The sequence below is a fragment of the Mus musculus genome, chromosome 14 (assembly GCF_000001635.26).
Source record: "Mus musculus strain C57BL/6J chromosome 14, GRCm38.p6 C57BL/6J".
Classification (NCBI taxonomy): domain Eukaryota; kingdom Metazoa; phylum Chordata; class Mammalia; order Rodentia; family Muridae; genus Mus; species Mus musculus.
In genome coordinates, this window is record NC_000080.6 from 7,617,278 (window position 1) to 7,644,107 (window position 26,830).

Genomic DNA, 26,830 nt, shown 5'->3' on the forward strand with positions numbered 1-26,830 from the left:
AACATGGCCCAGTCAATTAAGCAGGGCTCACACGAAATCCCAGAGACTGAAAAGTAATCAGGGAGCCTGCAGGGGTTTGCACCAGGGCGGGCCTCTACTTATATATTATGGCTGTTAGCTTGGTGGTTCTGTGAGACCTAACAGCAGGAGTGGGAGTGTCTCTAACTCTTTTGCTTGCTCTTGAGCCTTTTTCTTTCTTATTGGGTTTCCCTGTCCAGCCTCGATAAAATGGCTTTCTGCCTTGTCTTATTGTACCTTGTTTTGTCCTGTTTGACTTTCATGTCTCAGAGGCCTGCTCTTTTCTGAAGAGGAAACAGAAGGGGAGTGGATCTGGTGGAGATGGGAGGGGGTGGGATGAAGCTAGAAGGAGTAGAGAGGGGGAAAACTGTGGTTGGGCTATATTGTCTGACAGAAGAATCTAGTTTTAATTAAAAAGAATGAAAGGCATACATGAATCCAGTGTATTTTTGTCATGTCTCCACCTCAAACACATCTCTGTCTCAACTTCACTTAAATAAAAAAATCCATTATTTTATAAAAAAAAAAAAAAAAAAAAAATTCAGGTGACAGCAGATGCTGGCGTGGATGTGGAGAAAGAGGAACACTCCTCCATTGTTGGTGGGATTGCAGGCTTGTACAACCACTCTGGAAATCAGTCTGGCAGTTCCTCAGAAAATTGGACATAGTACTACCGGAGGATCCAGCAATACCTCTCCTGGGCATATATCCAGAATATGCCCCAACTGGTAAGAAGGACACATGCTCCACTATGTTCATAGCAATAGCCAGAAGCTGGAAAGAACCCAGATGCCCCTCAACAGAGGAATGGATACAGAAAATGTGGTACATCTACACAATGGAGTACTACTCAGCTATTAAAAAGAATGAATTTATGAAATTCCTAGCCAAATGGATGGACCTGGAGGGCATCATCCTGAGTTAGGTAACACATTCACAAAGGAACTCACACAATATGTACTCACTGATAAGTGGATATTAGCCCAAAACCTAGGATACCCAAGATATAAGATACAATTTCCTAAACACATGAAACTCAAGAAAAATGAAGACTGAAGTGTGGACACTATGCCCCTCCTTAGAAGTGGGAACAAAACACCCTTGGAAGGAGTTACAGAGACAAAGTTTGGAGCTGAGATGAAAGGATGGACCATGTAATTTCTGCCTTATCCAGGGATCCACCCCATAATCAGCATCCAAACGCTGACACCATTGCATACACTAGCAAGATTTTATCGAAAGGACCCAGATGTAGCTGTCTCTTGTGAGACTATGCCGGGGCCTAGCAAACACAGAAGTGGATGCTCACAGTCAGCTAATGGATGGATCACAGGGCTCCCAATGGAGGAGCTAGAGAAAGTACCCAAGGAGCTAAAGGGATCTGCAACCCTATAGGTGGAACAACATTATGAACTAACCAGTACCCCGGAGCTCTTGACTCTAGATGCATATGTATCAAAAGATGGCCTAGTCGGCCATCACTGGAAAGAGAGGCCCATTGGACACGCAAAATTTATATGCCCCAGTACAGGGGAACGCCAGGGCCAAAAAGGGGGAGTGGGTGGGTAGGGGAGTGGGGGTGGGTGGGTATGGGGGACTTTTGGTATAGCATTGGAAATGTAAATGAGCTAAATACCTAATAAAAAATTAAAAAAAAAAAGAAGTGTGCTGGCACTGCCCCAGCTCAGGGCTAAGACTGTTCTTTGAAGGGCATGTAGTTTGACAGTGATCTCCTGTATATTAGTGCCCTCCTCACCTCCATCTTTTTTGATGTCTTTGGTCCATTTTGTTCATCTTCCTATTGACTAGGTACATTTTTTTCCTCTTTACTCATTCTCTGTTTTTCACTTGTATCTTTCCTCCTGTCAGCTGAGTAGGACTTCAGGTAGTTACATTTACGTTGCTATGTGATAAGCAAGATGATTTTGTGTCCAACTTAATTTCCCAAAGGCAAAAAAAAATCTGCAGGCTTGAAAGAGATGTTGGCTTGAAAAAGGCAACTGGGAGCAGTAAGGTTTCCATTCTTGGTTTTCCTCTTTACCCTTCTGTATGTTCCCTGTGAGGTGGAGTCCCCTTTAGACTCAGTGCTGTAGGTATTTCATATGCATTTCGTAGATATCAATGGTCTGAAAGGACATTGCTATAAACTCTGAATGTGAATAAGTCTGTTTGCGCCTTTTGTTGGCCTGTGAGTACAGTAATCTTTCATTATGCCTCAATGGCTGGAGATTGTTGCTCTACTTTCAAGCTGGCATAGTTAATGGTTGGTCATACGGTGGTACACTCGGATGAGAACTGTCTCCATGACTTTCAGCCATTGAATTATCTCAGCCTGCCTGGCAGCGGTGATGCATGCCTTTAATCCCAGCACTTGAGAGGCAGAGGCAGGCAGATTTCTGAGTTCGAGGCCAGCCTGGTCTACAGAGTGAGCTCCAGGACAGCCAGGGCTACATAGAGAATCCCTGTCTCAGAAAAAAAAAACCAAAATACCAAAAAAAAACACCCAAACAAACAAACAAAAAGAAAAAACAAACAAACAACACCCCCCAAAACAACAATAAAACAATTATCTCAGCCAAGGTCAGAAATCTTTGTGTGTCAAAAATGTCTCCTGAGTAAGATATGGATTTCTTATTTTGTTTGACATTCATGTATATTCATTGTTAATTCTGAATGGCTTTAAATTGTTCTCTAAATTTGGCAAAAGTGTGCTAAACACAGAACACAGTCAGCTGATGAGTACCTTGCTTTTAATTAATCATGAATGTAGCTTTAGAGTGAGGCAATTTTGACTTCTGTTTTTCTTTCCTTTATGAGATATAGTTTAGGCAATTAAAAGATTATTATCTGATATGCTTGTGTACAACTTAAATCCCACCACTTGGGAGGCAGAGGCAGGTGGATCTCTCTGAGGTTGTAGCCATCCTGCTTTATGTTGTAAGTTCCCCGGACATCCAGGGTTACACTGACAGACCTTGTCTCAAAAAAACAGAACAAAATAAAAAACCCACCACCCCCAAAACTAATAAACGGACAAACAAACAAAGCAACATTCTACCACCGTGGATTATTATTAATTTTTTAATCATGATTTCTCCAGGGAGGAGACAATAGGGCATTTGGTCACTGACTTTCAAATTGTAAATCATTTTGTCTTGGGAGGTCATGGGAGTTTCTACCTAGTGTTTTAAACAGAAACAATAAACTACAAGGTATCATTAAGAATCTCCAGCCTCTGTTTTGTGTGGAAATATTGGGATCTAGGTCCAAATAAGATGAGAAGGGAGAAGTAAGACCAAAGGTTTCCAGACAAGTTGGAGGCCAAGAGGAACATCTGCAATCATCTGGGTCAGAACTCTGCCTACTTTCCTAAAGATCAAGTGCCAAAGATGACTACCTTTGGGGCTATTAGGATTCCCTCAGAATGGCTCATCTCTGAGAATGATGGTCCAGGGAAAAAGGTAGAAGAGGGATGGAGTGATGTTTGTCAGAGGGTTCAAAATTTCTGTCAGACTGATTAAGTAAGGTCTGGAGTATAGAAAAAGTTGATTTTGACATAAACTATGTACAAAGCAAAGATAAAAAAAAAAAGAAAGACTTGCATCCGAAAGGTCCATCATTCTCCTCGAGTCTAAGTGTTTGTGCTCACCTTTACCAGAACTCTGGAGACCTGTGTTCATCCAGGTCTCAGGGCTCATCCAAAACACAGACCTGAACCAGCTGTGGCCAAGTGTTCCTGTGTTGTTGGCTGACCTCTGCCTCAACTTCAGAGACACTGGAGGGGCAGCCTTGGCCTTCAAGCGCCAGACATTCCAGGTCCTCTGCCAGCTAATAGAGTCTTCCACAGAGGCCTGTCATCTCAAAAATAGAAGCTTGAGTATTCCAAAGATTGGGATGCCACTCTATAGTCATGATGAGTTGGTTACGTGAGACCATACAAGTTAACTAATGTTTGTATGACTGTTTTCCTTATTTGAAAGTGAGTAATGAGATCATCTGAGGAGTGATTGCTAAGAATAAAATCACTGATTAACATGAATGATAGGTCTGTACAGAGCATGGGCTTAATTTTCTGGGTCCAGTGCAAATAGCTGGGAGAGTTCAAAACAAATCCAATAGAATCAACAGGAATACTAACAACAACAATTTTTTAAAAACCTGAGTGCTGGAATCACAGGCATGTACCAACTCTGGCTAACTTTTGTATGCTTTTATAATAAACAAACAAACAAACAAACAAACAAACATCCCTATTCCAGTTCTAGCAGTTGCCTCAGAGAGAGCTGTGTGACACTGCATGCTGCTTCCTTTCCCCAGATAGCTCAGGAGATCTTTTCCATCTTCTATGATCTTCTGCAATTTCTTTCTTCAGAGACTTGAAGTTCTCTTTTTTTCCCTTTTTTTATTTGTGATTTTCTTCATTTACATTTCCAATGCTATCCCAAAAGTCCCCCATATCCTCCCCCTACCACTCCCCTACTCACTCACTCCCACTTTTTGGCCCTGGTGTTCCCCTGTACTGAGGCATATAAAGTTTGCAAGAACAAGGGGCCTCGTCTTCCACTGATGGCCAACTAGGCCATCTTCAGATACATACTCAGACTGAGACATGAGCTCCGGCAGAGGGGGGGGGGATGGGGGGGAGTGTACTGGTTAGTTCATATTTTGTTCCACCTATAGGGTTGCAGATCCCTTTAGCTCCTTGGGTACTTTCTCTAGCTCCTCCATTGGTGGCCATGTGATCCATCCAATAGCTGACTGTGAGCATCCACTTCTATGGCAGTTTCTAGATGATACATCCTTTCTTCTCAACTCCAAATTTTGTCTCTGTAACTCTTTCCTGGGTGTTTTGTTCCCAATTATAAGAAGGGGCAAAGTGTCCACACTTCGGTCTTAGTTCTTCTTGAGTTTCTTGTGTTTTGCAAATTGTATCTCATATCTTGGGTATTCTAAGTTTCTGGGATAATATCCACTTACCAGTGAGTACATATCATGTGAATTCTTTTGTGATTGGGTTACCTCACTCAGTATGATGCCCTCCAGGTCCATCCATTTGGCTAGGAATTTCATAAATTCATTCTTTTTAATAGCTGAGTAGTACTCCATTGTGTAAATGTACCACATTTTCTGTATCCATTCCTCTGTTGAGGGGCATCTGGGTTCTTTCCAGCTTCTGGCTATAATAAATAAGGCTGCTATGAACATAGTGGAGCATGTGTCCTTCTTACCAGTTGGAACATCTTCTGGATATATGCCCAGGAGTGGTATTCTGGGATCCTCCAGTAGTCCTATGTCCAATTTTCTGAGGAACTGCCAGACTGATTTCCAGAGTGGTTGTACAAGCTTGCAATCCCACCAACAACGGAGAAATGTTCCTTTTTCTCCACATCCTTGCCAGCATCTGTTGTCACCAGAATTTTTGATCTTAGCCATTCTGACTGGTGTGAAGTGGAACCTCAGGGTTGTTTTGATTTGCATTTCCCTGATGATTAAGAATGCTGAACATTTTTCAAGTGCTTCTCTGACATTCGGTATTCCTCAGGTGACAATTCTTTGTTTAGCTCTGAGCCCCACTTTTTAATGGTGTTATTGGATTTTCTGAAGTCCACCTTCTTGTGTTCTTTATACATATTGGTTATTAGTCCCCTATCCGATTTGGGATAGGTAAAGATCCTTTCCCAACCTATTGGTGGCCTTTTTGTCTTATTGACGGTGTCTTTTGCTTTACAGAAGCTTTGCAGTTTCATGAGGTCCCATTTGTCCATTCTCAATCTTACAGCACAAGCCATTCCTGTTCTATTCAGGAACTTTCCCCCTGTGCCCATATCTTCTATGCTTTTCCCCACTTTCTCCTCTATAAGTTTCATGGTCTCTGGTTTTATGTGGAATTCCTTGATCCACTTAGATTTGACCTTAGTACAAGGAGATAGGAATGGATCAATTCCCATTCTTCTACATGTTAGCCGCCAGTAGTGCCAGCACCATTTTTTGAAAATGCTGTCTTTTCTCCACTGGATGGTTTTAGCTCCCTTGTCAAGGATCAAATGACCATAGGTGTGTGGGTTCATTTCTGTGTATTCAATTTTATTCCATTGGTCTACTTGTCTATCGTTATACCAAGACCATGCAATTTTTGATCACAATGCTCTGTAGTACAGCTTTAGGTCAGGCTACCAACAACAATTTTAAAAACCTTCTGAGGGCTGGAATTACAAGCTTGTACCAAATCTGGTCAACTTTTGTATGTATTTCCACCAGAGGTTCTTTTATCCTGGAGAATGGTTTTTGCTATCCTAGGTTTTTTGTAATTCCAGATGTATTTGCAGATTGCCCTTTCTAATTCATTGAAGAATTGAGTTGGAATTTTGATGAAGATTGCATTGAATCTGTAGATTGCATTTGACAAGATAGCCATTTTTACTATATTGATCCTACCAATCCATGAGCATAGAAGATCTTTCCATCTTCTGAGATCTTCTTTAATTTCTTTCTTCAGAGACTTGAAGTTCTTATCATACAGATCTTTTACTTCCTTACTTAGAGTCACACCAAGGTATTTTCTATTGGTTTTTACTCTTGTGAACAGTGTTGTTTCCCTAACTTCTTTCTCAGCCCATTTCAAAAGACCAAGTCAGAATCAGTGTCAATCTCTTTCTCCCTGAAGATCAGGATGTTAGTTAGCTCTTAGCTGTTGCTCTAGCACTAGGCCTGCCTGTCTGCGGTCATACTTCCAACCATGATGACCTTGGACTATATGAAACTCTAAGCAAGCCCTCAGTTAAAAGCTTCATTGTATCTTACATTGTTTGTAGTATTTCATCACAGTAATAGAACACTGACTACCACAGGCAGGAAAGAGTTTCTCTCAGCTTACAGTTATAGACCATCATGAACTGAAGTCAGTGCAGGACGCCATGGTGGAGCCCTGCTTACAAGCTTGCTCCTCATGGCTTGTTCAGCCTGCTTCCTTACACCACAGGACCACCTGCCAAGGCAACCCACTTCTTGCAGTGGGCTTAGCCTTACCACATCAATCCTTAATCAAGAAAATGCCTGACAGACTTGCCTACAGGCCAATATTAGACAATTATTTCAAACACCTCATGAGGAAGTTACATCTTTTTTATATTTCTTTTCAGGAACTTCCATGTTGTTTTGCCTGTGGCTCCACCAATTTACATTCTTGCCTGGAGTGCACACAGATATCCTTTGTGAGGCAGTGGACTGTGTCACCAGAGGACCATGACAACCGGTGACATTGCATAGAGTTTTCTATTGTGATGGGGTATCTAACTAGGCTCTAAGTGATTAGCCAATGAGCTTCCCTCCAATTCTGTGAAAGATATTCAATCTCTGGTTCACCCAGAGTAAGACTTGTGCATTTTCATCTACCCTGAATAAAACAGTTTAGACAAGCAAGGACTGTCTTCTTCATCAAAGACCTGAAGGGTGTGGGGGACAGTGGGCTGTGGGGGGATGGGGATGGCGGGGGTAAGGCTTAGACACACAGAGCTGTGGTTAAGTCTCCTGTAGAGGACCCCTCTTCTAGCCCCTCCATAGTCCTGGCACTCACCTGGAGCTAAGCTGAATTCCCCACACTGGGTTCATATATGGCTACTGGCTCCTGTTCCCAACTACTTGAAGTTCCCAGTGGTATCTGCATACACAAGCGGATTGGGACCACCATTTTCAACTCATCATGGTTCCCAGGAGCTTCTGGGTGCATAGGACTCCCCCTCCCCCCAACCCTGCTGCTTTCAGCCAGAGAAACACAGGCTGGGCCCCCTATCTGAGACTGTTTCAGCCTTCCCTGAGCAATGTGGCTCAGCACCCCAGGGGCTAGGAAGAAACACAGCCTAATATCCCTGAGTTTTGCCTTCCCCAAGTGGCACATTGGTGGCATTCCTGACCCCCAGAAGGAAGGCAGAGACACAGAATGATGCCTTTACTGTATGCTGTCAGCAGGGCCTGATCTCTCTGCTCTGTTTTTGATATCTGTGCTCACAGGTATGGGGTATGAGGCAGAATGTCACTGTGGTTGATTTGCACTTCCTTGGTGCTTAGGAATAACAAACCCTTATCATAGAAATTAACATTTAGAGTCCTACTTGCTATCACGTGCCAACATACATCCTAATAGATTTATTAGTTGGTATGTTAAATGACTTTTTTTAATAGGAATTTCTTTCTTAGAGCTGCTATTGTGGCAATATCATAACCAAAGTAACTTGGGAAGGAAAGTTTATTTGACTTATACTTCCACAATACAGCTCATCATGGAAGGAATCTGGACAGGAACTCAAACAGTATAGAAATCTGGAGACAGGAGCTGATGCAGAGGCCACTGAGGAATACTGCTTACTGGCTTGCTCCTTATGGCTTGCTCAACCTAATTTCTTATAGAACCTAGGACCACCAGGCAAGTGACGGCCCCACCCACAATGGGCTGGGCCCACATCCATCAATCTAATTAAGAAAATGTCCTATAGGTGTACCAACAGCATGATTTTGTGTTGGCATTTTCTCCATTGAGGTTCCCTCCTCTCAGATAACTTCAGCTGGTGCCAAGTTGACATTAAGTTAGCCAGCAGAGAATTGTTATGGCCAAAAGTTACTTTTCCAATGAAAGCAGTGATTCAGTGAGCTCGTGTCCCTGGAGTTCCCTGACATCAGCAAGTTGCCATCATCAGAACCCCCTTAGCAAATGCTCTCAACAGAACATTCTTTGAATCAGTGGCCAAAGTGGTGTTCCCCTAACAGCCAGAAGACCAGGACCACCAATCTGATCTGCTTGTAGAAGTCACTCTCTAACTCACTTGCAAACATCCACAGCTTCATAGCAATCCATGCAGCAACCTTTCCTTTGAAACCTTCAAAACCACTACAAGAACAAACCTGAGAGCTGAGATTGACCTGAATTAATCTTGTGGTGAAAAAATAAACAGAGAGTAGTACTTCCTCCTTCTCTGGTCCACGAAGAGATCAGCAAGCCGCTTTAAAAGTGAACATACAATGCAAAATCAAACCTTAGGAAAGAAATCAGTTGAAACAATTTGTCCTTAGTCAGGAACTCTTTCTTGAATGACTGGAGGACTTTTGCGGATGTCGGCTGGTCCATTTCTCCAGCTGTGAATATGTGATATTTAATGGCAGTAGATGATAGATGAGAGGCTTCATTCAATGTTTCAAAAGATTTTAAATCTCACAGATGAGAACATAGGCAAACCCAAGGATGAAGTGATATATCTTTTAAATTGATTCTTACAACTACTGCATCATAATGTCACTCTGTTGGGTTGGTTATTTATTTAGTGCATTGGTTGTAGCTGTGTATCGTGCCGTGGTATCTTTTTCAAATATAAAAGATGAAAAACTTCTTCATTACAATCTACAGCTACAAAAACCTCCAGCAAAGTGGCTGGAGGCTCAGTGGTGGAGCATTTGCCTGCCGAACATGTCCAAGGCCCCAGACTCTAGCATCAGCAACACAAACAACATCAATAATAACAAGCCAACAACAAATGAACCATACAAACTACACACTGTTGGGCTGTAGAGGGAGAGAGTAAACTTAAATAATTTACTGTCACAGAAACGGTAGTTAAGCACCTCAGGTAACTATCACTGTCGTGAGATCCAAAGCACACAAAGATAATAATCAAAATATGGTTCTGAATACAATTTAATGTTTGTTATAATATTAACCGACAAGTAATACACAAATTTGGTAGATACCAGGGAACTTAATACATGTTCATCTCTTTCCTTCTCTCTACCAAAAGAATTATGAAAGAGAGAAAGAGAGAGAGAGAGAGAGAGAGAGAGAGAGAGAGAGAGAGAGAGAGAGAGAGAAAAGACATCAGCTTTTTTCCCCTGAGTTCTTCTGGGTCAGGCCAACTTGAAACTCACTGTATGCTGAGGATGAATTTCTGCTTCCCACATGTCTACCTGTAGAGTTCTGAGATTACAGACACGAGTCACCATACCTACACAGTGCTAGGAATTTAAACAAGGGCTTTGTATATACTAGCTAGGTAAACACTCCACCAACGGTGATACATCCCAACCTGTAATATGCCACATTTTACAGAAAAGAAAAGAAACGAAAAGGAAAGGAAAGGAAAGGAAAGGAAAGGAAAGGAAAGGAAAGGAAAGGAAAGGAAAGGAAAGGAAAGGAAAGGAAAGGAAAGGAAAGGAAAGAGAAAAGGAAAGAAAAAAGAAAAGGCAGGTACATTTCTAGATAGTAGGCAACAACTTTATTACTAACCTGAGATAAGAGTTGGTATCTGGTTTTATTACCACAATTGTTGCTCCACAAGGAGAGAAAAATAATTAAAGCTTAAAATAATATGAAAAGTGAAGCCAGCTGACAATCGTATGGAGAAGGAAGCATCTGGTTTGGACTCAGGAAAAAGCCCACTCAGATAGAGCCCCCCTTCTCCCCGCACGCCATGGGTCACCTTGGGTGAAGGAGACTGGGTTGGCTGGAGGAAGAAAAGGCCCAGGAGCTGTCTTCCTGCAGACTTCCAGGAGAACAGAAAGAAATGCCTGGGTCCAGTCCAGCTTTGGTGAGTTCTTAGATAGGACCTTCATGCCTACAAAGGAAAAGGTGAAACCTGAAGATACAGCTCCAAGTGACAAGGCTTGCTCTGAGGCTATGATAGCTGATGAAGAATTATGTTCCTCTTAAAGGCAATAAGAAAAGACCTGAAGAAAAATGAAGATTTAGGTACTCACAAAAGACTACCGCTTGCTTTCTTCCTGCTTCATTCTGAATATTGTCCAAAGATCAAGAGTGAATCACCGGGCTTGTCCACTGGGAATGTAGCAAGGAAATTGGGTGAGATGTGGTCTGAGCAGACAGCCCAAGATAGACCACCATGTGAAGAGAAGGCAGCTGAACTAAAGGAAGAATGAGATACAGGATATTGCATGCCTTGAGAGGGCAGAGGTGATGCAAGATAGAAGGGCCCTAGTGGGCCAGGAGGCTCAAGGAAGAATGAAAAGATGAAGAAGGGGAGGAAGAGGAGAAGGAGAGGAGAAGATGGAGGAGGAAGAGGAAAAGGAGGATGTAGAAGAAGAAGGAGGAGGAGGATGCTAAAGAGAGGGGAGGAGGAAGAGGAGGAGCAGGAGGAGGAGGAGAAAATGAGGCAGAGGAAAACCAAATGGTTAGTCTGCGATTCCCATGGAACTTGTGGAGGCCCAGTTACTTATTTCATTACAAATGTGAACCTTAAGTACGGCTTAACACTGGCTTCTGTATAAATATCATGCAGTTTTTTGTTTTGTAGAGGATCCCTACCTACTTCAAGGCTCAGGAAACAGTATTGAAGAAGCTATGGAAAGAGTGAGTGTAAAAACCTGATGAATGGTGAGGAATACTGTGAGAGGCTGGCCTCTGAACACACCATGGCTGTTACACACACACATTCACAGCAGCTGTGTTTACCCATGCAAGCCCTTCACAAGATCCAGAGAGTTAAACTTTCCATTGTGGAGGGGGAGGGATTCTCAATACCCCAACCCCATCCCTTGCTGAGTTGCTAATGGCAACTGATAAAAGCTAAAGGACAGAGAGCCACTTTTCTTTGAGAAAGGTGGCCATTGGCAGGTTTCCCACGCCCCTTTGTATGCCCAGCAGGCATGCACGAATACAGGCAGCACCAGTTGGACTTAGTGGATGATTTTATTAAACAACATGAAGTTGGGAGGGATACAGGAGACTTGTTGAGGGAAGGGTGTTGATCAAAGCATATGGAAGACAGGCTAGGGGCAGGAGGTGATGGTGGTAAGGCTAGAGGGAGTAACCAAGGAATGACTACAACTAAGATACATTGTATACACGTATGAATGGATTTTATTGAATGTTATCAGGATGTAGCTCAGTAGTGGGTGCTTGCAGTGCTAACTTAATATTCACAAGGTCCTGAGTTCAATCCCTAGTACTGTGGTAGAGAAAGAAGTTTTCAATACAGTCTGTAGCTCCCCCTCCCCCCAGGGTTTGTTTATGTGTTCATTTGTTTATTTGAAGCAGTTTCTCTGTCATCAAGCTAGGCTTACGCTCACACAGATCCCCCTGCTCCTGCCTCCTTGGTGATGCATTAATGGTTACTCCACCACCATCTGCAAGCTGGAGGTTTTTTGGAGGCTACTATATACTTAGATTATTAAAGTTTTGATGTTGATTGTTCATAAATACTTAGTAGTTTCTTTAATGACTTGGATGTGGTAACATGGCCAACTTCATAGGCATTCATACTACTAGTATCTCCTTTATAAGGATGTTTGTAATAAAATTGTGAACATTAAAATATAAAAAATATAACTAGAGACCATCATGAATAATGTACATACTAGTTTATAAACACAAGGTAAAATGTGAGGTGTGACATCACTGCTTTTCTTTGCATCCTCCACTCTTTCTCCTTGCTCTGTTCCTCCTTTATATAACCTCATAGAAGTAAGGAAGGGAAGAAAGGAAGGAGGGAGGGATGGAGAGGGGGAAAGAGGGAGTGAGAGAGGGGTGGAGGGGTGGATGGAGGAAGAGATGGAAGTAAATGGAGGAGGGAAGGGAAAGAGGAAACCCACAAACACTGTAATAACAAAAGAATTATTCAGGGGCTCATGGTATCAACACTGTTCTCACAATAATGTATTCATTGTGAAACCATCTAAACATGTTTTCAAACATTGTTATACAATAGTCTCATCATTTCCCTCCAATCTTTAAAGCCACTAAGAACTGATAGACCTCCCTTGCATTCTAACATACTGTTCAACCCAAAACATTCCAAATCTGTGGAAGTGAAAACGAAAAACAAAATAAAACACAACATAGCCCGAGTTCTGCAAGAGAACCCAGTTTAAGGAAAAGGTAATTCAAAATTCCTGATACTTATTCAGTCTTCAGAAATCAATTGAAAGGGTGGGAAGGATCAGGGGTTCAAGGCCTTTGAGAGACATTGCCTCAAAAAGCCAAAGGAATAAAAACTACTTGCACCTTTGTGCCTATGTTACCCAGAACTAATAGTGTCTCACTTGGATCCCCTGAGTGGCAGCTGTCACTCAGTTGAAATCTGAGTTTCTCTATGGGCCTTACAGGAGAGAGTGTCATCATGGTACCCCTGGGGTTGTTATGGTGGATGTGAAGAGAACATCTACTTCATCCCTCAGCAGTGCTGTGAGAATGTCAGGGAGACCACATGGTGTGCCCTTACTGAACGTATTGCCTGATCAACATAACCTTCTTAGATAACAGTCGCCTGTCCATACTTTACCAAAACAAAGCCTGAGACAGAGTGTGAAGAACATAAGAAAAAGAACAGTACACAAAATTAAACCCAGGAGAGAAATGGAGAAAGTGGGCAGAATGACAAAGGCACACATTTACAAAGCACCTGCCTTGCTCTGGAAACAGACCGAGTCAGATATGATTGGCCAGAGCAGTGGTTCTCCTCCTTCATAATTGTGACTCTTTAATACAGTTCCTCATGGCCTGAACCATAAAATTATTTCCATTGCTACTTCTTAACTGTAATTTTGCTACCGTTATGAGTCTTAATGTAAATATCTGATATGCAGGGTATCCTGTACAGGGGTTGTGACCCACAGGTTGAGAAAGAACTACTGACATTGTGGTTGACAAAGCTGAGGCTTTCAGTGCATTCTAAACACGTGATATGCAAAACATTAAAATTATGAAGCTGCAGAAACTCCATGCTTACAGAGGCATTATAAGATCCTCCTCTTTAAAAAAGATTTTAAAAGTGGTGATGTGTGGTACAGAAAATGTTCTCAAAAGAATGTGATGGCCGTGGGGGTAAAACTACCATTCTAGGAGCTGAAATAAAGATGGTCACTATTTCTAAGCTCCCCTGGGCTAGCACCACCTCTCTGTCTCTGTCTCTCTCTCTGTCTCTGTCTGTCTCTGTCTATCTCTCTCTCTCTCTCTCTCTGTCACACACACACACACACACACACATACCTATGCACTTATTTCTCACTCTGGGGCTTTTTGTTTTACAGATGTGGGTGTTTTTTGGGTTATTTGGGTTATTTTTATAAGGAGACAGGGTCTGTTATGTTCTTCCCACCTAATCCCTGACCTCAAACCATCCTCCTGCCTCAGTTTCCTGAGTAGCTGAATCTACAGCACACACCACCACGTTTGGGCATTTCAGACAGATGAGAGTACTTTTCTACCTAGTGCTTTCTTGACAAACGTTTATTTTTATTTTTGTTTAGCTTTGCTTTTCTGAGATAGGGTTGAGCTTCATAGTCCTGACTTTGGATCAGGCAGACCTTGACATTGTTGGTGAACGTTTTTTTCCTAATGTGTAGTTTGCCAATTTGTCCTATTGGCTATGCCCTTTGTCTTATAGAAGCTTTTCAGTTTCTTGTGGCCCATTTATAAATTTTGATGTTAGAGTCTGAGCTATTGGACTTCTGTTTATGACATTTATCCCCATTCCCATGAGTTTGACGGTCTTTCCTGCTTTCTCTTCAGTTAGATTCAGTGAATCTGGTTTTATGTTGAGTTCTTTAATTCACCTGGCCTTGAGTATTGTGCCAGGTGACAAATATGCATCTACTTTCATTTTTCTACATACTTACTCCAAGTTAGACCAGCGACATTTATTGAAGATGTTTCTTTTTGCATTGCATATTCATGACTTTGTCCATGATCAAGTGTCCATCAGTCTAGTTTAATTTCTCGGTCTTCAAATCATTTCTTTTTCTATTTTAAAACACTTTAATCTTACATTTCAAATGTTAGCTATTTTTCCGGTTTTCTGCCTAAAACCCACTTACCTCATGCCCCTTTGAACTGCTTCTATGAGGGTGCTCCACCACACAGTGCTCTCTTGCTAGCCTAGCATTCCTATACACCGGGGCATGGAGCTTTTAAAGGACCAAGGGCCTTTCCTCCCATTGATGTCCAAGAAGGCTGTCATCTGGCACACATGTGCCTAGAGCCATGGGCCAGTCCATGTGTGATTGGTGGTTTAGTCCCTGGGATATCTAGGGGATATGGTTGGTTGATATTGTTGTTCTTCCTATGGTTGCAACCCCCTATAGCTCATTCAGTCCTTTCTCCAACTCTTCCACTGGGGACTCTATGCTCATTCCAAAGAGGGGCTGCAAAAATGTGCCTTGGTATTTGTCACTCTCAGGTGGAGCCTCTGAGTAGACAACTGTAGCAGGCTCCTCTCAGAAAGCACTTATTGGCATCTTCCATAGTGTCTGGCCTTGGTGTCTGTATGTGGGATGGATCTCCAGGTGGGGAAGGCTCAGGATGGCTTTAGCTTCATTCTCTGCTCCACACCTTATCTCCACATTTCCTCCTGTGTTTGCTGGCCTAAAGGGTCCTGGATCCACCAACAAGGGGCTTACTCTATAGAGGCTCAATTTTACCAAGAAAAGGATTGTTGCAGAATCATACCATGGAACCAAGAAGTTCAACTACAGAATCTTAGGTCCAGCAGACCTGGTAGAGAACTGAAGACCTGAGCTATCTGGGGAAAGGAAGCAGTATGCATTGTCACACAGCTCTCTCTGAGGCAACTGTTAGGACTGGAATAGGGATGTTTGTTTGTTTGTTTGTTTGTTTGTTTGTTTATTATAAGGCAGAGTTGGTACATGCCTGCAATCCTGGCACTCAGAAGGTTTTTAAAAAGTTGTTGTAGTTAGTATTCCTGATGTTTCTATTGGTTTTGTTTTGAAATCTCCCAGCTCTTTGCACTGGAGGCAGAAAATTAAGCCCATGCTCTGTACAGTCCTATCATTCATGTTAATCAGTGATTTTATTCTTAGCAACCACTCCTCAGATGATCTCATTACTCACTTTCAAATAAGGAAAACAGTCATACAGACATTAGTTAACTTGTATGATCTCATGTAACCAACTCATCATGACTGTAGAGTGGCATCCCAATCTTTGGAATACCCAAGCTTCTATTTTTGAGATGACAGACCTCTGTGGAAGACTCCATTAGCTGACAGAGGACCTGGAATGGCTGCCACCTGAAGGCCAAGCCTTCCCTTCCAGGGTCTCTGAAGCCTGAGGCAGAGGTCAGCCAATAACACAGGAAAACTTGGCCACAGCTGGTTCAGGTCTGTATTTTGGGTGAGACCTGAGACCTGGATGAACAGAGGTCTCCTGAGTTCTGGTAAAGGTGAGCACAAACACTTAGACTTGAGGAGAATATTGGATCTTTGGGATTTGTTAGTATTCCTGCTGTTTCTACTAATTTTAGTTTGAACTCTCCCAGCTATTTGCACTGGACCCAGAAAATTAAGCCCATACTCTGTACAGTCCTATCATTCATGTATTTATTGTAATCAACACAGTCATCAATAGTAAACTAAGTATATTGGTTCATGGTTATAGTCTACTCTACTAAAATAAATGATTTGGACTGATTAACAATTTCTAGTGATTGTGTGAGTACAGGAACACATAAGAAGATATTTAACTGAGAATTAGTAAGTAGTTGCCCCTTTTTCTTAATCCATACATTGTAATATGTAAAGACAGAGTTATTTTGAAAACAAGACCTCTGGAAAAAAAACTTTCTGCGAGCACATATTCAGCAAAAGTTTAAAGTACAAACCTGAACAGAATTATGACAATGACATCTGGTCCCTACTCTTAGATCAGTCTGCTGACAAGACTTTGAAGGATATTCAACATGAGCCTAGGGAATCACAGTTTGTGCATCTTCAGGAAGTCATTTCAAAAGATTTCAAAGTAAAACTGAAGTGCTTAAGAAAGCATGGAAAAATTGTTTCCCCAAGGAAGAAATCCTACCTCACTTCTCTAAGGAAATAGCAAGATTGAAGGTAATTCTAATTTTTAAATCAATATATGTCCTTTGAGTGCAAAGATGCATCTATGAGCCCACATCTGCAGAGCTTAAGAATGTCTAGACAACAGGATCTCAGCGTTGAACATGTCCTGCATCTTCTTCACACCCTCAGTCCCAGCTGCATCCTTGTCCTTGATCATTAAAGCTATAAGGATACAGGTGTAAAATTCCGGGATCCTGTGACCCTGAGATTCTGGGTGTGTCGCAGTTCCTGGGAGACAAGTTGCCTGTGAGACTCTAAGATTCTTGTGTGACTAACTCCTGGGATTCTGGGATCCTGGGATTCTAAGATCCTGGTCATGATAGAGTGAGTGTGTGGAGTGGAGCCTCTTCTTTGGGCTGTGGGACTGTCCTCTGGGTTTGTACCCAAGGTAGACAAGTGCTAGAGTAAACATATGCAAGAAATGATGCGAGCAGTCCTGGGACAGGTGGTGAAAAACTAAAGTTATTTAGTCTCAGCATCCAGAGTAGAGTGGTCGAAGCTATGGCTCTTCTTGGTTGTTTGTCATGCTATTGAGCAGCCACCTCCTTATGTATTGTCCCTGATACAGATGTTGCATGAAAATCTATAGATGGCCAAGAATCTAAACTTGCTGATACTCAGTAAAATCTACAGTTGTTAGGTTTATCATCTTGTGATATTAGGATATTTGATCTCTTTGTCTATTTTTACTTGCTGTAAAAGGAGCCTAGGGGAGCTCCTCATAACTCTCTGTGAGTGCTCAGCATAGCACATTCCTGGTTTGGTAATGTTTTCAATTGCAGGGTTAATCTGACCCCTTACAAGAGGATTTGTAGAGTCATATAGCACTTAACTATAACAACCTTTCTAGGGGTCAACTGATTGCAGACTGATAACAGCCACGTTCCCCTTTTGGTCCTCTACTTAAGCTTGTCTTAAACTTGAAATATCCTAAAAGTTACTCTCAAGACTTATTGTCCCCAAATGACAGATGAGTCTGACTTGCTGTGTCCCTTTCAAGTCGGGTAACAACGATGATTTATAGGCTATGTAGTATATAAATTGCCTTGAATCTGCACTAGCTCCATTATGTTCATAGCAGCCTTAATTATGATAGCCAGTAGCTGGAAAGAACCAAGATTTCCATCAACAGAGGAATGGATACATAAAATACGGTACATTTGTACAATGAAGAACTAGTCAGCTATTAAAAAGAATGAATTCGTGATATTTTTAGACAAGTGGATGGATCTGTAGGATATCATCCTGAGTAAGGTAATCCAATCACAAAAGAACACATATGACATGTACTTGCTGATAAGGGGATATTAGCCCAGAACCTTGGAATACCCAAGATACAAATAGCAAAGCATACAAAACTCAAGAAAAAGGAAGACCAAAGTGAGGATACTTTGATCCTTATTAGAATGAGGAACAAAATACCCATGAAAGGAGTGACAGCAACATAATGTGAAGCAGAGACTGAAGGAATGACCATCCAGAGACTGCTTCACCTGGGGATCCATCTCATAAACAACCAGAAAAACCAGACACTACTACGGATGCCAACAAGAGATTGCTGACAAGAGCCTGATATAGCTGCCAACTGAGAGGTTCTGCCAGTGCCTGACAAATACAGAAGTACATGCTCACAGCCATCAAATGGTCAGAGCACAGGGTCCCCAGTGAAGGAGCTACAGAGAGGACCTATGGAGCTGAAGGGTTTAGAGCCCCATAAGAGGAACAACAATATGAACTAACCAGTACCTCCAGAGATCACTTGGACTAAACCACCAAACAAAGAAAACACATGATGGAACTCATTGCTCTAGGTAAATGTGTAGAGGAGGATGGCCTGGTTGGTCATCACTGGGAGGAGAGTCCTTGGTCCTATGAATGTTCTATGCCCCAGTAGAGGAGCATGCCAAGGCCAGGATGAAGGGAGTGGGTGGGTTGGGGAGCAGGGGTTGGTGTAGTAAACAGGGGATCTTCAGAGGGGAAACTAGGAAAGGGTTTAGCATTTGAAATGTAAGTAAAGAAAATATCAAATAAAAAAGACATTTGTTAGGATTTTATAGGATGATACCTAATTACAATCTTCATTGTTTTTGAATGATGTTTTTTGGCAGACACAGGTGAATCATAAAGTAATAAAATGAACATTGAAGGACCCCCACAGAAACCACTTGCAATTACCAGTGATTGTATATTTGAAGGAACGCAGAAGCATACACTGCTGTGTTTTCTGACAGCTTTTTATTCCCTTAGACTATGCTTTGATTTAATGAGAGCTATTACAGAAATACTGATGTATTTGCCATTAATGCGTTCAACACCATCATCCACAGGATTTTCACAGTAGCTAAATATTTGACAGCAACGATGCAGCATGGGTAAGTTTTCCATCATTAAGTTCCTATCCAGACAGTTGGACAAACTCTCCATACTGAATGTATGAAGGACTTTGTAGTTAAGTCCGGCTCAGAAGAAACTATGGAGCCCAAGTCCCATGAAGAGTGCAGAGATCCATCTGGGTCTGATATCTGTGGGCTTTCATGATCACACCTGAAATAACAAGGCTCTTAGAGTGAAGAGTTGGAGATCACTGTGTTAGTCATAAGAATAAATGCAATGTACTCAATTGTAACTGAAAGCTGACAGTCAATATGTACTGTGTATAACCTTATCAAAATATCAAATTAATTAAAAGAACAATAAATAACCAATAAATAACAAAACTTTGAATGAAAACAAGAAAAAACAAATAACTAAACTAATCAAAACTCAAACCAAAATCAAACCACAAAAATTGTGCAAAGCAAAATTCTTAGTCTGCTCATTTTGTAGCACAGGCTTACAGCCTGTGGGTGTCCTTGGCAACTTAGTAGAAAAGTAGTTCCTGGAGGTAACAAACTTTGCAGGAGAAATTTAAGCAACATTCTCCTTTTGGAGTGTGGGTCTGAAGGATATGGCCTCCCAAGTCAAAGCAGAACACATGTTGTAGACTTCGATCCAAGGTTTTACAATTTTGTTGACTGATCTCCATGTAATTATTGATGATGACCCATCAGGAAAAGATAAATTTGCACTCAGATTCTTCCTGGATGCCCAGCAGCTCTTGATGTGTCTCAGCATTTCTCTGAGTCCCTTTAAATGTCCCTTTAAACTCTTCCTGGGCCAGAGGCTAGATGAAATTAAGGCCTGTTCATACCAAAGAAACAAAATAAAAGAGGAGCATACAGCCCATTACAGCCATGGTTATTAGGGATGAGAGGCAACAGTGGTGTATTTCCTGTGCACATTCAGTGCTCTTCCTCCAGCACTTCTCTTTGAGGGAGATCATGTCGTGGTCTGTGCCATGTTCTGCTTTCTGCTGGACTATATCACACTTAGGGAAGAAAGAAACAAAGGCCAGTTAAGCATTTGTAAATTGAGCTGTCCCTCCCAGAACAGCTCTATTCAGCTGGACAAACCAACATGTCCTATCAGCTAAGATCATAACGTGCATCCCAAGTGCCATAGAGCACCTGAGCTTGGAATTCTTTCTCACCTATTAAAAACTGCTAGAATTTCATGTGTTTAGCAAATTATATTTTATATCTTGGATATCCTAGGTTTGGGGCTAATATCCACTTATCACTGAGTACATATTGTGTGAGTTTCTTTGTGAGTGTGTTACCTCACTCAGGATGATGCCCTCCAGGTCCATCCATTTGGCTAGGAATTTCATAAATTTATTCATTTTAATAGCTGAGTAGTACTCCATTGTGTAGATGTACCACATTTTCTGTATCCATTCCTCTGTTGAGGGGCATCTAGGTTCTTTCCAGCTTCTGGCTATTATAAATAAGGCTGCTATGAACATAGTGGAGCATGTGTCCTAAACACATGAAACTGAAGAAGAATGAAGACTGAAGTGTGAACACTATGCCCCTCCTTAGATTTGGGAACAAAACACCCATGGAAGGAGTTACAGAGACAAAGTTTGGAGCTGAGATGAAAGGATGGACCATGTAGAGACTGCCATATCCAGGGATCCACCCCATAATCAGCATCCAAACGCTGACACCATTGCATACACTAGCAAGATTTTATTGAAAGGACCCAGATGTAGCTGTCTCTTGTGAGACTATGCCGGGGCCTAGCAAACACAGAAGTGGATGCTCACAGTCAGCTAATGGATGGATCATAGGGCTCCCAATGGAGGAGCTAGAGAAAGTAGCCAAGGAGCTAAAGGGATCTGCAGCCCTATAGGTGGAACAACATTATGAACTAACCAGTACCCCGGAGCTCTTGACTCTAGCTGCATATATATCAAAAGATGGCCTAGTTGGCCATCACTGGAAAGAGAGGCCCATTGGACTTGCAAACTTTATATACCCCAGTACAGGGGAACACCAGGGCCAAAAAGGGGGAGTAGGTGGGCAGGGGAGTGGGGGTGGGTGGATATGGGGGACTTTTGGTATAGCATTGGAAATGTAAATGAGCTAAATACCTAATAAAAAATGGAAAAAAAAACTGCTAGAAACTGAACTGTCAACTACACATTATACTGGAGTTCTAAAAAACACCACATTTCCCCAGTTGTGCGGGTACATTATATTGAGTAATAACATTGTAGCAATGTTTGAATGTGAGTTCAAGAGAGATGTGTGCTACCTAGAAACCATGTGGATTCCTTATGGGGTGGGAGCATGCCCTGAACTGAAGTGAAGGCTATGATTATTTCTCCAGTCAGGAACCTCACAGGGTTCCTCTTGTCAATCTTCTATCTGCAAATAACCAGAGACACCATACAACACAATACCCATGGGTAATTCATGGTTCCTAGAATCTGCAAGAGTGTGCTAAATAAAAATATTCCCAAGGCTGGGCAATGAACCTTAAAAGTGATGGTCATGAAGAAACAGAACAACACCCCTGTACATCTATGACTATTGCAGGGCACACTCTCAAACACACATAATATTTGTGTTTATGCAATACAAGCATATTGTTTTGCAGTGACCTTTTTAGTTTCGTGGTTAATACAAATATAAAAATCTCCCAGGATACTTTGCAGGAATAAAAAAAACAAATCTTGAATGGGAAAGGTACTTAGTGGGCATAGCATATAGGCAGCGCAATCAGTGATATGCTTTCCACTCATAAAACGGTCTGGGAATCAGGGTTCTTGTCCTATTATCCAATCTGGCTCAGCAAGTTCCCAAGGCTGTGTAGAATAGGTTTGTTTCCCAGCCTAGGCTCACATGTTGGTGGTGGACCAGGCTCTTGTTCTTGTTCCCTGTTTCAGACTTGTCCTAAAGTAAACAATTTCTTCCAATAGGATCTCCCTTTTCCATCACCTAACTGACTTGGTGTCCAAAGGCATGAGCCCAAAGTAATAGGAACTGTCTACAACCAGGATCCAAAAGAAACGTTTTCTCCCCAGAATGTGACTGTGTCAGGGCTATTTTGAGTAGGATAAGGCTGACTAGTTGAAGGACAAAAGCTTGCATGGATTATCTCACACTGAGTTCATGGAAGGGCTGCACCACACAGGGCCTTTTCATCCTTCAGCAGATGGACATCAGGATAGCTTCTCCTTCAGTGATGCTCTGAGGACCACTATAACCCTGAGCACCCTAGACTCTGTGGATAACTCCTCCTTGTTCTGGAAGCACTGGGTCAAAGTGGACTTCTTTTCCACTTTCTGAACATGGCCTCTAACAGACATAACCAGTTTTATACTACCAGAACTGTCTGAAGGTCCTCATTTCTCTCAGCCCCCACTGAGGCTGATTGAGACACAGGTCGGAAAAACCATGCATACACAAAAAGAAACACACAGACACACAGTCACAGACACACACACAAGCACACGCAGACTTATTCACATAAAATCATAACTGAGCAGAAAACAATGAGGTATCTGTTATGGTTCAGGACCAAGATAATTCAGACTATGCAGAGGTAATGTTTCAAGGGAGACCCAAGGACTCTGCGATTATTTTAGAGGAAGAAAAAGCACGAGAGAAGCAGGGTCATAGTGGCACACTCCTTTAATCCCAGCACTTGGGAGGCAGAGGCAGGCAGATTTCTGAGTTTGAGGCCAGCCGGGTATACAGAGTGAGTTCCAGGACAGCCAGTGCTGCACAGAGAATCCCTGTCTGGGGGGAGGGGGGGAGAGAAACATCTAACAATGGTCCAATTTGGGGGCATATATTAAGAAATTTTTTCATGAAGCCTCAGAAATCACACACCAAACCTGAGCCTGTGTGAAGCCTTTCTATCATCTCTGGTCATCCAGCCAACTCCAGACTCTAAGGCCCAGGAATGACCACTCCAACAGCACTCAAAGAAAATTGAACTGACAAGCTGCTACTCAGGCTCTCTCAGTGTGAACCAAGATATATGAAGCCTGAAGAGACCATTTTGAGATAGAGCAGAAAAGGGGGGAATAGAAAAGCCGCCAAAAGACAGTAATGAAATCCACTTATTTGTCAATTAAACTATGCTGTCATCCCTGCAAACTATTTCCTACCTAGAATCTCACAAGTTCCCTGTAAAGCAAATGAGCTACAGGCCTTTACTTCTTCCCTCAAAGCTCTTGCTATTCTCAAGAAGGGCTCCAACACAGCACCCTTCAAACTTAAGGCATATAGTGTTGTGATGTCTAATCAACCTATCTCCCTTAGTGATTATAGCAGAGCAGGAACATTTGCATGCCAAATATGCAGTTTCTTGAACCAGGCTACCTCCACAGAGAGCCCTGTAGATGATCACATAAACAAACACTTGGAGGAAACATAGGTGAGTGCCTGGAGAAGTTGGTGGACTATTACATTTGATTGTCTATGTTTATGTTTAGACATGAGGGCAATCTGCCTCTGATACACATCATCCTACCTGGTGTTCCTTGGCACTTGGGACACAGATGTTCTTGCTGGCCTCCTCAGAGAACCTCTTTTCTTCCCCACAGGACACTTGTGGCCAGCCTGCTCCACCAGCAGCCTTCTGTTCTCATTCAGTAATATCCTTACGTTTTCGTGGAGTTGAGTGCACTCACGGAGGAGGTGGTCCTCCTTAATGCTGATCCACAAAGAAAAATTGGTGATTCCCAGCCAGATTCCATTGGCTTGCCACTCCTACAAGTCCTATGATCCCTGCAAGGGCCCTGATTCCCAGACAGCCCCCAGAAGAGTCCACAGTTACATAGGAGCACCAAACAGAGGCAGGTCATATCAAGATACCAGCCATATTCCACAGGACTCAACAAACTTCTAAAAACCCTGACACCAAGAGTACACCATATACATGACAGAAGAGGAAATGTTCCTCATGGTTGATTATAGGTCTGTGGTACCATAAAACCTTCAGCAGGGAGAGGGCTTAGCCCCTCTGAGAGAGGTGAGACGACCAAACAGGTGTGCAATCTTTACATTTTTGTTGGGAATCCTAGATCTTTTAATCTGTGGTCAGAAACCCAGAGGTTCCTGGATATTCCCAGCGTGGTGGAAAAGTTTTCTATGTAGAGGATCTTGAATTTGGAAGAATAAAGATTGGAGGGTCTTGGACACTCTTCACACTTAGGACACCTGTGTCCAAGAGGTACAAATCCAAGACCCTTGCCTCAGGGCAGGGTTCCTAAATAAAAAACAGATAGCATAGAACCAGAACCCTTGCTTTTGTTCAAAGTCCTAAAAGGACAGAAGCATTCCCTGCCTAGTTCTGGGGGTCTCATTTGTGTCACTGACTCACCTGTAGGAATAGTTATCTTCTATCAGTTCCTTGGAGTACTGCATGGAACCAATTATGGACTGGATCATTTTATTCATATCCAACATTGTCTTCTCATGTTGTGATTTAATGATGTTGAATTCAGTGTTCATCCTGTGGCATGGCCCAAGAAGCAAATAATATGCTGAATTAAGGAATCAATAATCATGTGCAAACAGGCTATATCATGTACTACCCAAGCCAACTGCATGCCACATCCTGGCTCATTCAAACTGGGTCCCCTAGGTGCTAATTAAACTTACTATCCTGGGCAGAGGACAGCAGAGCCAGGAGACCAAATGGAGCTAGCTGACCTTCAAGGGCTTCCCAGGCAAGCATGTAGGAATAGAGTACTTCTATGACAATTTTACACTACACTGTGCCACAGGCAAGGGTCCAGTAGATATCTGTAATGACTTTCCTCTTATTTTTAAGGCAGGTATTCTCATTCCTTGGTTCCTGTTGTTATGTGAATTCCCAGAGGACACAACTAGTATTTACAGGAGAAAGGCTTTATCACATCTCCTCCAGGAGATTCCTGTGTGACAACAAGGAAACACCAGGAGCAAACTTCCCTGGTGATCACTTTGGACCTCTATGGACTCAACACTAACAGGACCTGCAAACTGTGCATCACACAAATCCTCAGACCCCATCAAAGGTCCCAGAGCCCCAGTCCTGAACAAAACACACGCAACTATGTTCACACACACAAACACAATTAGAATGCCAAATAAATCCAGACAGGTGCCATCTCTCAGAATATAATGAACAATATCAGAGTAAAGCCTTGAAGCCTGCAGGCATTGCATTCACACACTGAGAGACAGTAAGTGTGAGCAGGACATTCTAGCTGTTCACAGCAACAATCAGAATGCAAAAACCCCAAGGTCAAGTACAAAAGAAGATGATAATAAACACACAGCACCTTGTTTATCCAACAATTAAACACCTGTCAGGGCTACTTAATTGAATGATGGGAGATGATGCACTCCATTCATGGAAGGAAATTGGGTTAACAGATGGCACAATACAGTCAACAGGGTACTGGGCATAATTCCTACCTGTAGTTCAAATCCTCATACATGTAAAGGTTCAGGATTCCACACATTTCCTCCATGTCATTGCTGATCTTCCTCATATCCAATTTCAGTTCTTCTAGTTCATTTCTTTTGGATCTCTTCTTAGTCATTTTGGAATTTTGGGTTGAAGTATTTCTAGCAGACCCTGCAGATAGGTAAACACAAAAGAATTTGCATACTTGATGGCCCAGGGGCAGGGGAGACCATTCTGAGTCCCAAGAAGAAGATGGAGGGAGAGAAAAGATAAAGACAGTGAATTCCTAAAAGAGCAGAAAAGCTATCTTCCAGCTGGTTTGCTAAGCTATGTTCCTCTTCCTAACCACCATTGTCAGACATATGCCACACTCCCTGTTACAGGCCCGGTTGCCTTGAAATGTATAAGCTGCCTCAGACATAAAGATATGGGGAACATTGTCAGGTCATATCAGATGGGACGCAGGGAAATCCTGAAGTTCATAGTGCTTAGCACTATCAAGCACTAATTAATCATGTGTCTTCAAATCCAAAGTGTCTGAGTCCTCACCACATGACATGACCAGGGGAGCATCCTTCTCTGTTCTTTTCATCAGAGACTCAAGTTACCTACAGTAATCTGGAAGATGAAGTGCTTCAACTCCCTTCCATGAAAGGACACACTGTTATTCTCATAGTGCCCACTCCTGACATTTTTTGCTACTCAAAATGAAATTAAATAGATCCCAGAAAAGTAGCTGCAGGTTTGTCAATTCCTGGCTCTGTCAAACTCATCATCAGAAATTCTTGACTCTTTGTCTGACATTGACAAAGTCCAAGGCTTCATCTTGTAAGACCTACTCCTGGAAGGCCCAGCTCAAGCCTACCTCTACCAGGAAGTTCCCCAACTCTGCCCAGGACTCACTGTGCCTTCTCCATAACCATTTCCTTCTTCCTTTTTCATGAGAAAGGATTCCCTCTTCCTTCTCTGTTGGTCTGGTCTCTCCTTCATCGCCATTCTCTTTCTGAAATAGCCTGAGCAGCCAGGAAAACATTCCTGCTGGTGAACCCAGAGCAAACAGAAGGGATGAACCACAGGCAGTTGCTGTCACCACAACACAGGTGACAACACAGAAGATTCTAGTTCTATCCTAGATACAAGAGATTCTCCAAGGAAGGCATTACTGATG

The 26,830-nt window shown here is 42.3% G+C and overlaps 1 pseudogene; it reads right to left on the minus strand.

The window, feature by feature from the left end:
• Gm10128 (predicted gene 10128) lies at positions 19,088-26,702 on the minus strand (annotated as a pseudogene).